Here is a 10,064-nt window from a genome sequence, read left to right as displayed (position 1 = left end):
TGACCAAAAACAGTGGTGGGTCTTCCCAAGTTAGCGATGGGACCGATAAAGAGGTAAACAATAGTGTAACTGTTGAATAGCGGGCTGACAACTGGTTAAGTGATGACGTGCTGGTTTAGGATACAGGGGGAGTGATGATGACTCCAATGTAGACTGTGACTAATAGAGTGTGAAGAAGGGGCAATGAGAAGAGAGATCAGACAAGGAAAATGAGGACTCCAAAGAACCTAAGACTGAGGAGTTGGAGGGCGAGAAAAACCTCTGAAATTCTAGAGAACCGAAAGGAAATTGTCGATGAGGCTGCAGAAACTCACAGAAAAGATGAAGCAGAAGAACCACTGAGGCAATAAAGTCTAGACCAGAGGTTTCGTCAGGAGCTGAAAGCTGAACTGTACCTGCTGATGAGGATAAGGCTGGTGACAGAAAGACTGATGCGGCTCAGAAGTCTGAGAAACCAGAGGTCAAAAGTGACAAGAAACCTAGGGGCTCTGAGGCAGCAGCAAAGCCTGAGGACGATGCGGCTCAAGAGGTGAAGCCCATGGTGGAAAAGGAAGATGGGTGTGAAAGTTCCAGCAAATGGTCCGATGTTTGTGAATGTGAAGGAATCTGTCTGGTCTTTAAGTACATGGTGGATGTTTCCAAAGACTTGAGAGAAGCCTGCGTCAGTGAGACGGTGGATGAAAAATGTAAGAAAGCTGTAAGAGCGTGTAGAGTGTATTTTTCCCCAGGGGCTAACCCGACTGGAGGTATTATCTGCGTCTGAAGCCATAAAGAAGCGGGTGGCTATCCTAAGTGACATGCACCTGCGAGGTGTTCGTACGAAGCAAATGATTACACTATGGGATGAAGAAGTCACCAGATACTTCAAACATACAAAGTGGCTGACCACAGTCTTTCAGGAAGTGATAGTAGTGAGAATAAATCGCAGTACGTACACTCAGAAGTAACGTTCAGTGAGCTAGGAAGATCCTGGGGATCACTGTAATCAAATTCCAAGAAGATAAAGGAACGCTTCTGTGACGGGGTCCTTCTCCCATATCACACAATCAACAGAGCGAGAGATGGATGAACAATCCAAAGAACATTTATTCCAAGCAAATCAAACAGTCCATACAATAATCCACCACACAAAGGGTAAAATAGTCCAGAAACACCAATATAGTCCAGTAAGCAATAAATGTCCAGGTCTCTCTGAGAAGCCGCATCTTCTGACCACAAGATCAATCTTAGTCCTTTCTCTCTTGAAGTTCTCAAGTAGACTGACCAATCTCCCAAGTAAACAGATAGTTTAGGTGGATCCCAGACCCCCTCCCCCAGACGAAGGCACAAAAGCCCAGCAGGGGGTGATTAAACCTGCAAACAGGACAATGTACACACATAATGGATACATAATGGATAGAGCACCACGCCCAAAATACGAACCCACACAAAACCACACACAACCCCCCATATTCCACCATCACAGCTTCAAATTTATGGTGAGAAGCCGTGAAGAAAGCGTGGAACTTGTCGGAATTCATGGAAGACTTCATACAGGTGTCCAGAATTCTTGTGGAGAAAGTTGCTGGAAGAACCGGTAAGGTCATCCAGGAAATGGTGGAAAAATCCGGAGTGACCAGAGTGAGAGTGGATGATCATAATGAAGCCAAGGTACCCTGTGGAGGTGGCATGGTTCCATTTATCATTGGCGGAACAAAGAATTGTGTTGAAAATGTACGAGTTCTTTTATAATATTGTGCCGCCCCCGTGCCAGCAGCCAGGCTGTTCGGATCCGGATCCGCAGTGTGGCTCAAGGGATGCTCCGGACCCGGTGGTCACGCGGACACTTCAAATAAAAGGGGACGTATTTGTACGGGATTTGCTGTAAACTGTCTGCGACGCCACCCATGGTGTGTGGTGAAGTGTGGCACCACCGCTGCTGTTGTGGGGCACCCGGGGGCGATGGGATGGCAGCTGGTTGTTAACCCCTCCGTGGGTAGGGATGGTTGCCCTGGGGCCGGTGACTCGGTGCAGGGGACGGTGATGGCAGGGGCCGGTGCGCCTGGTCGGACCAGGGAGTCCCAGTTTACTCACGATTAAATAAATCAGACGAGTCCAGTGGTAAACCAAAGTGGTGGTGGCCGGCCGCCGCAGCTGGGTGCATTCAGGTCCCACACCCGTGCTGATGGTCTGTGTCACTTTCCTCTGCACTACTGTGAGTTCTCTTTGGGCTCTCCGGTATGGAACACGGAAGCCTGCTCCCAGAACTACAGGTGGGAGCCGTGCCTGCTGACGCTGGCCCTTGGGATCTACCGGGCCCTGGCGGATGCCCTATCCCCCGCGGTGGGCTGTTGTCTGATTTTGGGACTTTGGTTGGGACAGGACCTGTAATCTTACCCTCAATTTGTTAATTAGCTAGGCCGTTGGTTCCGGTCCTGGCTTCAGGGTTCAAGTACCCCCTCTGTGCACGATTTCCGGGTCGGTTCTCCGGTGTCAGTACCGGTGGGCTCCAACCCTGTCCCGGTCCACCTCAGATCTCCGGCAGCCGTCTTCCCGTCTCCTGTCTGACACTGACCACCATCTGCCACCTAGCCAGCACGCCTGGGCTACAACCCCGACGACTTTCCACTCTGGCTTGCACTTGAACTTCCACTGCTCTCAACTACTCCACTCCACTGGACTGACACCTTTCCACTTGAACTACAACTTTCAACTACTGCTTTTTCCCGCCCCGGGTTCTACAGACCCCTAGGTGGGCATTTCTCATCCGCCTGCTCTGGCCCACTGGTGTGCCTGTCCTACCCTGGGGGGGGTGACTAGGATTTTGTTGGCTGTGTGTAATCCTTTGTGGGACGGTGTTATGCGGGGGCCCTTTTCTGTGGGACTACCTGGCTGTGCCAGGGCGGCACAATATTGCTTGGCATACCTAGAAGAAGTGGAGGAGATAAATCTGGAAGGATTAAAAATGAAGGAATAACTTTGTCATCTTGGTATGAGGTGACCCCGTTTGGGCCAAAGCCCAGAGAAGAAGAGGGTCTACCTGATAAATGTGTTGCCTCCTATGTCAGGGGCAGTAGGTCCTACAGTGAATAGAGGCAAGGTCATAGATAGAGGGTCAACATTCTCTGAACAGAATCCGACAGAAAGGATAGCTGGAGTGACCGGTCTTTAGCCGAAAATGGAGATAGGAAAATGCGCCGACAGAGTCACAACCGAAGACGCCCTGGAAGAAGAGGCCAGAATATATCTTCAAGAAGATGATGCGGAGGATCTAGAAAAGGAAAATCTTTTGTGGGCTTGTTACTGAAGGGCCCAGACAGTAGCCCCTATAGTGAGTGTGATGACCCAAAGTCAGTACAGACCATAGATTCAGGTCTAAGGGAATCTCACTCCCACACTAACCATAGCAGAGGGTCACGGTGGGGGAGGTCTGACAAAGGGGCTGACCCAAAAGGTGTGAAGAAAGGGTTTAATGACAGTGACAGGCTGTGTCTCCAGAGCGGAAGCTCAACGTCACCAGAGAAGAAAGGTGCCAAGCCCCACGGCATTAGGCAGAGGGGTGGGACATGTAGCATGGCCACTGGCATGTATCACACAAGTGGTGTAAACCTGGATGTCCGCTCTGGTACTGTAGTGCCACAACTCTTACTAGGGCATATCCGGGTCAGGTTGTATGGATGGGTGGAGAGATGGGTGGGTCTGGCCATACCTCCGCCCATAGATGTAGATCACCTGGTAAGATGGTCTTGGTCTGATTGGCATGTGGTCAGTATGTGAGAGGGAGATGCTGTTCACTGACAGGCAGCAGTGTATTTGGAGAAAGTCATTGTAATACTATTGTATGTTCTGAGGATTTCGATAGCGTTAGGGCAATGACAACCAGAGACGAGTTCCTGGTACAAGATGTTTATAACATGTAACCACGGTAGATACACAACGGAACAAACACAGTAGAACACACACGAAATACCTTCCCGAAACGGAGCGAAGGGGATTCCCGGGGCCACGCACCGGACTCCCCCAGGGAGACCACCAGAGCGAACCCCTATACAGGGACTGTCCGGCAATCACCCCGGAAGGCCTAAATGCGCAGCAGCCGGGACACAAGGGGCAAGTGGTAAAAGTCCAGGAGTGTCCGTACGGGATGATAGTCCGGAGTGGTTACGAACCAGAAGGAACCGGGCAGAAGTGCTGACCAAAGACGGCAGACGGAGTCCGGGCACAGCTTGAAGAAACCGGGTATGGTCCAGAGTCTGTCGGTAGTCTTTCAGAAGGATCCAAAAGGCAATCAGGAAGTAGAAGCAGCAAGGCAGGAGCACACAGCAAGCAGTATACTCAGGCACTGGACTAGGCTTAGAGGCGGCCTTTTAAGCAGCTGGACAGGAAGTAGGGCAACAGAACATTAAACTCCATGTTAACTGAGGGCAAGCTCTTTCAAAAGAGAACTGGAAAACCCGGAAACCTGACATTACTCCCCCCCCCCAGAAACGGCCTCAGGACGGATCAGGGCCTGGTTTGTCCGGGTAACGTCGATGAAACTGAGCAATCTTCCGGGGTGCCCGAATGTTACCCACCGGTTCCCAGGAATAGTCCTCGGGGGCGTACCCCTGCCAACGTACCAGATACTGAAGCTGACGACGATGGAGCCGGGAGTCAATAATGTCCTCAACCACGAACTGCTCCTCGCCGTCGACCATCACAGGCGGAGGAGGAGGCACGACACGACCATGAAACGTATTAGGAGAAACGGGTTTGAGGAGAGAAACATGAAAGACCGGGTGTACCTTCAGATGGTGCGGTAACCGCAGCCGACAGGCCACAGGGCTCACGATCCCGGTGATCTTAAATGGACCGATGAATTTTTGTCCCAGCTTCTGCGAAGGGACACCCAATCTCAGGTTTTTGGTGGATAACCATACTGAGTCCCCTACCTTATACATGGGGGCCGGTTTCCGGTGAGTGTCTGCCGACCTCTTGTAACGCTCCTGAGCCGTAGCCACAGTGTCCTTTAGAACCTCCAGATTTTGTCGCAGCTCTGTCAATCTGTCCTCCACCGCAGGCACCGAAACCGCAACCGGTGACCTAGGCAAAATAGTCGGATGGTAACCCAAGTTAGCAAAAAAGGGCGTTACCTTAGTGGAGCTGCTCTGAGTGTTGTTATACGAGAACTCCGCCAACGGAAGCATCTTCAACCAATCGTCCTGCAGATGGCTGACATAACATCGAAGATATTGTTCCAGGGTTTGATTAGTCCGTTCGGTTTGCCCATTCGTCTGAGGATGGTATGCAGAAGACAAACAGACATCAATCTGGAGTGCCGTACAAAACCCCTTCCAGAACCTAGACGTGAACTGCACGCCCCGGTCAGAGATGATCTCGTCTGGTACCCCATGCAATCGGAATACGTTCTGGATAACCAAATCCACTGTCTCTGCGGCTGAGGGAAGACCGGTACACGGAATAAAGTGAGCAGCTTTAGTCAACCGATCCACCACCACCAAAATGGTATTGTGACCGCCTGAGACTGGCAACTCCACAATAAAATCCATTGAGATAGACCCCCAAGGGCGAGATGGCACGGGTAACGGTTGGAGGAGTCCCGTAGGAGCCACACGAGGGACCTTGAACCGGGCACAAACCACACATAAGTGGACATAGTCCTTTACATCCTTTAAACAGGTAGGCCACCAGAAAAAACGGCTTAGCAATTCCTGCGTCTTCTGTACCCCCCTATGACCAGCCAACACGGAGTCATGGACCAACTTGAGAACCCGAAGTCTTACGGCCTCCGGGACATAAATGCGTCGTTCTCTCAACCACACACCATTCCGAAGAACAAGAGTTACATCATTCGGGGGGGCAGCAAGAAATACGTCACCATCATAGGCCAGCTTGATGTCCTTCCACAAGTCCTGGTCCTGGATTACTCCAACGAAATTGGCATCTGATAACACGGTCTGAGACGGGGTTCCAGGCACGGAGTCCACGGCATGGATTCGGGACAAGGCATCGGCTTTCCCATTACGTGAACCTGGACGGTATGTAACGATAAAATTGAACTGGTTAAGGAACAAACTCCAACGGGCTTGCCGTGGAGACAGACACCTGGCAGACTTAAGAAATTCCAGATTACGATGATCTGTGAGTACTATCACTTGCTGCGCGGCTCCCTGTAAGTGGTGTCTCCATTCCTTGAAAGCTGAAATAATCGCTAACAATTCCTTGTCCGCAATGTCATAGTTCCTTTCTGCAGGGGACAACCGGCGGGAAAAGAAAGCACACGGATGCAAGAGACTCTTGTCCCCAGTCCTTTGAGAAAGGATGGCCCCTAATGCGTAGTCGGAAGCGTCGACTTCCACGATAAAGGGAAGTGCGGGATTCGGATGTACCAATATTGGCGCTGAGGTAAAACAAACCTTGAGACGATGGAATGCTTCCTGGGCCTGGGCGGACCACACAAACTTCTGTCCTTTCTTGGTCAACAGAGTGATGGGACGAACGATCTCTGAAAAATTACGGATAAAGCGTCGGTAAAAGTTGGCAAAACCGACAAAGCGTTGTACCTCTTTAATGTTTCCCGGTTCCGGCCAGTCTAGAATTGCTTGTATCTTGCCAGACTCCATGTTCAGTCCCTGAGGAGAGATGACATAACCTAAGAATTGTATTTGTGAGGAATGGAATTCGCATTTCTCCAGTTTAATGTACAGGTGGTTTTCCCTCAGCCGGGTAAGTACGGTTTTGACGTGCTCCTGGTGTTCCTGTAGGGAATCAGAAAAGATTAGGATATCGTCCAGATAAATCACCATGAATTGGTCCATGATGTCCCTAAAAATATCATTAACTAGATGTTGGAAAGCCGCGGGAGCGTTACAAAGTCCAAAAGGCATCACTAGGTACTCAAAATGTCCATACCGACATCGGAACGCGGTCTTCCACTCGTCTCCGGGACGTATGCGAAGTAGATTATATGCCCCACGGAGATCCAATTTGGTGAATATTTTTGCCTGTTGGACCCTCTCCAATAGCTCAGGAATCAACGGTAACGGATACCGGTTCCGGATGGTTATTTTATTCAGTTCCCGGTAGTCAATACAGGGTCTCAGAGTCCCCTCTTTCTTTTTCACGAAAAAGATGGGTGCCCCTGCTGGTGAGGTAGACGGGCGAATAAATCCCTTGGCTAGACTTTCATCAATGTACTCTTTTAATGCTTCTAGCTCAGGTGCCGCCAACGGGTAGACATGACCAAACGGAATCTCCGCCCCTGGGAGTAAGTCTATGGGGCAATCATACGGTCTATGCGGGGGAAGCCGATCGGCTTTTCTTTTGTCGCATATATCAACAAAGTCATTATAAACCGGGGGTAGAACAGGTACCTGTACAGTGCCCTCCGCAGTCGGTGTTACTGGAACCGGAACAGTTGGACTAATAGTCGGACCACTCTGCGGTGGGAAGGATATTTCCTTAGTCTCCCAATCGATGACTGTATTTGTAGACCGTAGCCACGGAATACCTAAAATAATCGGAAAATGAGGAGAAGAAATTATCATGAACACAAGGGTCTCCTGCTGACCTGGCTTCATCACGCATTCTAGCGGTACTGTTTCCCGATCAACTGGTCCAGAGATTAACGGAGATCCGTCTACCTTCTCCATGGTAACCGGTGAGGATCTTTGCTGAGTCCGGATACCGTGTTTCCTGGCAAAAGAGGAGTCCATGAAATTTCCCCCTGCCCCAGAATCTATCATTGCAGAGGTAGGAATTAGCTGTCCCTCCCAACGGATCTGAACGGGGAGCGAGCAATGGGTATATTTCCCTTCTGAGTCCTTCGGTGAGGTTGACATTACAGTCAAGGGAAATACCGCATCCAGGTGTCCACTTGCCTCAGAGATATCGGACTCTGCGTCCGTGTTGTCACACTCTGCCATGGCTGCCAATACCTTATTTGGGCGATTCGGACGTTTCGGGCAGTCGATCAAGAAATGGTCCGATTGACCGCAATAGAAACACAAACGCTCACGGAGCCGGTGTTCACGACGTTCGTTGGTCTCTCGCTTTTGCAGAGAGTCCACTTGCATAGGAACGTCTTCGGCCTCCCGTGGCGTCCTGAGAGCGGGTTCTCTGGAAGGAAACGCAAAGTTGTTTACACGGTTTACAGCTGCCCATTTTTCCTGTCTACGTTCCGTCAAGCGGGTATCAATACGCACACAGTGCTGGAGAAACAGTTCAAAATCCCCTGGAGACTCGGAACGAGCTAACTCGTCCTTGATAGTACCGGACAAACCTTTTCTGAAAACAGACAATAATGCATTGTTTCCCCAGTCGGTGTCTACCACTAACTTCTTGAACTCAGTGGCGTATTCAACGACAGAACGCTTTCCCTGACGTAAGGAAAGGAGAGCCGATTCAGCGGTAGCACGGCGATTCGGATCATCAAACATTTGCGCCATTGCGGTCAGAAAGTCATCCAGGTGATTTAAACGAATGTCCCGATTCTCTATCATAGGATTAGCCCAAGCCAGTGCTCGTGAGGTTAATAACATGATTATACATAACACTTTGGACCGGTCAGAACGGTAATAATCAGAATGCACATCAAAAAATAGTATACATTGGTTCACAAATCCACGAAACTGACTACGGTCACCATTGAAACGGAATGGGGGTAACCTAGGCATACCGGCAGCTGACACGGACGTAGTGGGGCCGGCTTCCTGAGCCTCCACTCTGACTTGCAAATCCTGTATAGCCGGACCCAGTACCTGGTGATCTTGGCCCAGCTGTGCCTCCACATCTCTAAGTTTAGTTTGTACCGCCTCCATCTCCTGATGTAAGGAGTTAATCATGGAAAAGAGCTGATCTACTCGTGTCTCAGTCATTGCCCCAGCGAAATCCTCTTATGGCCTGAGTATAATGTAATACTTATATATGTTCTGAGGATTTCGATAGCGTAGGGCAATGACAACCAGAGACGAGTTCTTGGTACAAGATGTTTATAACATGTAACCACGGTAGATACACAACGGAAAACACAGCGGTACAAATACACACAAATACCTTCCCGAAACGGAGCGAAGGGGATTCCCGGGGCCACGCACCGGACTCCCCCAGGGAGACCACCAGAGCGAACCCCTATACAGGGACTGTCCGGCAATCACCCCGGAAGGCCTAAATGCGCAGCAGCCGGGACACAAGGGGCAAGTGGTAAAAGTCCAGGAGTGTCCGTACGGGATGATAGTCCGGAGTGGTTACGAACCAGAAGGAACCGGGCAGAAGTGCTGACCAAAGACGGCAGACGGAGTCCGGGCACAGCTTGAAGAAACCGGGTATGGTCCAGAGTCTGTCGGTAGTCTTTCAGAAGGATCCAAAAGGCAATCAGGAAGTAGAAGCAGCAAGGCAGGAGCACACAGCAAGCAGTATACTCAGGCACTGGACTAGGCTTAGAGGCGGCCTTTTAAGCAGCTGGACAGGAAGTAGGGCAACAGAACATTAAACTCCATGTTAACTGAGGGCAAGCTCTTTCAAAAGAGAACTGGAAAACCCGGAAACCTGACAGTCATTATGGACTGTGCACTATTTTGTTTCCTTTATGCCGGTGGCTCCTGTTTTGTTTTCTCTGTGCTGGTTTATGAAGCCTGGAATAAACCAACTGGACTATTGAAAGAGACAGTGTTCCTGTGTCTACCTCACATCACAGCAAGCGTGAGTAACCCCCCATTATACAGTGTATGAACTGGGTGCAATGTCACACCGTATACATGATATATACAAATTCTCTCACCACCTCAGTATTTCCTTGTTCTAATGATTCGGCGTACTGGTGGGGGTATGGAATAGTATGTAATAGGAGGGTAACACACACTTGTGTACTATATATTTTTTGCACTCTCTTTACTGACCTCAGTGTATACTTTTTGCAGTGCACTGCGGTAAATGTGCATGAATACTTTGTGCAGTGTCCCTGCTATTTATGTCAGCAAACTTTTTTTATTCATGTAAAATATCTTAATACAGTTAGGTCCAGAAATATTTGGACAGTGACACAAGTTTTGTTATTTTAGCTGTTTACAAAAACATGTTCAGAAATA

The 10,064-nt window shown here is 49.8% G+C and overlaps 1 pseudogene; it reads left to right on the top strand.

Moving 5' to 3' along the window:
• Positions 1-209: 209 nt before the first annotated feature.
• On the top strand, positions 210-3,756 carry LOC142254415 (uncharacterized; annotated as a pseudogene).
• Positions 3,757-10,064: the final 6,308 nt, after the last annotated feature.

This window comes from Anomaloglossus baeobatrachus, chromosome 10 (genome assembly GCF_048569485.1).
Source record: "Anomaloglossus baeobatrachus isolate aAnoBae1 chromosome 10, aAnoBae1.hap1, whole genome shotgun sequence".
Taxonomy (NCBI): Eukaryota; Metazoa; Chordata; class Amphibia; order Anura; family Aromobatidae; genus Anomaloglossus; species Anomaloglossus baeobatrachus.
The sequence above is the reverse complement of the archived record's forward strand: the minus strand, read 5'-3'. Positions and strand labels throughout refer to the sequence as shown.